Below are 2,911 nucleotides of genomic sequence, written 5' to 3'. Positions count from 1 at the left end.
AAGAGTTAAGTTTATATTGTTAAATATACAAAATTAAGAATTATATATTGACTAAAGCATATAAATATATTTATTTATTTGGCATTTGAATTATTTAAAAGAAAATTTGTTTCTTTGTTATACGTACTTAATATAAGTCTCTCTCTATCTTTCATAAAAAGGTTGAAATTATGCAACATGTAATCAATCACCTTTGTTGAAATTTGAAAAGTATAATATCTTAAGATATTTGAAATACTATGTCATCTCGGCTATATGTATAATATATATAATTTCACACTTTTACATTAAGTATTAAATTACAATCTTTATGCTATAAGTACGTTTCGCACATTTTATTTTTCTCTCAAGCAAATCTAAGATTCAAATATGAAACTTTCTGTTTCATTACAAAACAATTGATACTGAAATGAATGTTAAATTGTTAGAAACCTATTTATAACCTGGATATCTTTCGTGTTTGTTTTTTTCGATAGGCTTTCGTTTCGTTTTGTTCAGGTTATTATGAAAGGTGTAAACATTCTATTTGATCCATTAGTCATACTAAATATTTTACTATAATATATATTTTTTCTCACCAAATTGTAACTATATATTACTATTATCCTAAAAAATTTTAATGTAATATAGCCGTTTTCCATTATGTATTTGTATATGTTTATGTATGTATACTGCTGATGTTTCCCGCTATTGTGGGACTTGTGCATTTTGTTAATAAATTGATTGATATAATCATTATTTCTTCGCTTTTACATGCAATCAGTACGTGTTGCAACTTATCAATATCCTTGTACAATAGATACAAACAACTATTAGCATGTCCAAATTGCTAGAAATCGCCATTCAGACAGATATTCAAATGTATCTTTTTTCGTGAAATATACTCCTTACTGAACAAAAGAGTTGATGTTTATTCTTTAAGGAAAAGTTTCCAAATAACGTTTAACTTGCAGGAGCCTATAAACTGGTTAAAGCTTTGTACATGAAGATATTATTTAAATTCAAGATATCGATAACCCGACAACATGGCGGTTTGCGTACCCCGTAGGCGCTCCTTTTTGTGCCCCCACGTTAGTGGCGGGCATTTAGATTTACCCTTGTCCGTCCGTCCTTCCGTCCGTCCGTCCGTCTGTCCGTCCGTCCTTCCGTCCGTCCTTCCGTCCGTCCGTTCACTTTTGTGTCGCACGTAACTCAAAAAGTATTTGACCTAGAGTCATGAAACTTGACAGGAATGTTGATCAGCATGTGTAGTTGTGCACCTGGGTATTTTCGTCTGGACATTTTTAGTATTTTCAGAGTTATTGCCCTTGACTTAGTAAAATTTTGCAATTTTCAACTTGTGTCGCATGTAACTCAAAAAGTTTTTGACCTAGAGTCATGAAACTTTACAGGAATGTTGATCAGCATGTGTAGTTGTGCACCTGGGTATTTTCATGTGGATATTTTTAGTATTTTCAGAGTTATTGCCCTTGACTTAGTAAAATTTTGCAATTTTTAACTTGTGTCTCACGTAACTCAAAAAGAATTTGACCTAGAGTCATGAAACTTTACAGGAATGTTGATCAGCATGTGTAGTTGTGCACCTGGGTATTTTCGTCTGGATATTTTTAGTATTTTCAGAGTTATTGCCCTTGACTTAGTAAAATTTTGCAATTTTCAACTTGTGCCGCATGTAACTCAAAAAATTTTTGTCCTAGAGTCATGAAACTTTACAGGAATGTTGATCAGCATGTGTAGTTGTGCACCTGGGTATTTTCATGTGGATATTTTTAGTATTTTCAGAGTTATTGCCCTTGACTTAGTAAAATTTTGCAATTTTCAACTTGTGTCGCACGTAACTCAAAAAGAATTTGACCTAAAGTCATGAAACTTTACAGGAATGTTGATCAGCATATGTAGTTGTGCACCTGGGTATTTTCGTGTGGATATTTTTAGTATTTTCAGAGTTATTGCCCTTGACTTAGTAAAATTTCGCAATTTTCAACATGTGTCGCACGTAAGTATTTGACCTAGAGTCATGTAACGTTACAGAAATATTGATCAGCATGTGCAGTTGTGCACCAGGTATTTTCGTCTGGATTTATTTTGTATTTTTAGAGTTATTGCCCTTCACTTAGAATTTTTTTGCAATTTTTCAACTTGGATTTGACATAGTCATTAAACCTTAAGGGCAGGTTGCTCAGCATATTTTAAATTTGCACCTGGGGTTTTGCTTGTGGATTTATCAAATATTTGTAGAGTTATTTCCCTTGACTTAGTAAAAAGATTGAGATAACAGTGGCGCGGTGGGGGCACCCGTGTCCTATGGACACATTTCTAGTTATTAGATATTTTTTTATCATTTTTTAAATTTTTAATCACGTGGTATTAGATTCTCCATTCATTCTGGTTGACATAGCATAGAACAGACGGTGAACGGGTAGAAATGGTCAATTCTTGTTAATATGTCGACGTTAGAAAACCATTAAATATAAGAAAGTTAAAACGCCGGATACAGATTGGAAAACTAGCTGAAATTAAAGCAGGGTGCAAATCAAACTCCTCACAGTGATTACCTCTCTTTACAGATTGTAATCACTGCCTTCGCAGACGTCACATGATGATGAAAGTCACATGACGTAACGTCGAAATTCAAATTTAAATATCGACCGTCTTTACATAGAAAATCAAACGTCATTTTTCTATTTCTGTTTTATTTTTAACTTTTCACACCTACGTTCGTTATAGTTTATCAAAGAAATATCAAAAGTATACAAAATAATGAAAAATAAATTCAAAAGCTAAAAAATATAAAATATCAGAAATTCTGATATATCGGACCGTAATGGTATCTTTACTGATAATGGGAGATCACTGCGTAGGAGATTGGGTGCAAATTTGTATAACTATTGACGTTATAAAATTAGCAAAT

At 32.4% G+C, this 2,911-nt stretch overlaps 1 long non-coding RNA gene across 1 annotated transcript; it reads right to left on the bottom strand.

The window, feature by feature from the left end:
* Nucleotides 1–1,055: 1,055 nt before the first annotated feature.
* On the bottom strand, nt 1,056–2,331 carry LOC132753061 (uncharacterized). The gene is made up of 2 exons (XR_009628899.1): nt 1,532–2,331; nt 1,056–1,207 (listed from the first exon to the last, which is right to left on the bottom strand). It is a non-coding gene; the product is annotated as an uncharacterized LOC132753061 (long non-coding RNA).
* Between the last annotated feature and the right edge of the window lie 580 nt (nt 2,332–2,911).

Source organism: Ruditapes philippinarum, unplaced genomic scaffold (assembly GCF_026571515.1).
Source record: "Ruditapes philippinarum isolate M1 unplaced genomic scaffold, ASM2657151v2 ctg15300_1_1_1_1, whole genome shotgun sequence".
Classification (NCBI taxonomy): domain Eukaryota; kingdom Metazoa; phylum Mollusca; class Bivalvia; order Venerida; family Veneridae; genus Ruditapes; species Ruditapes philippinarum.
This window is presented reverse-complemented; position numbering and strand designations above follow the sequence as displayed.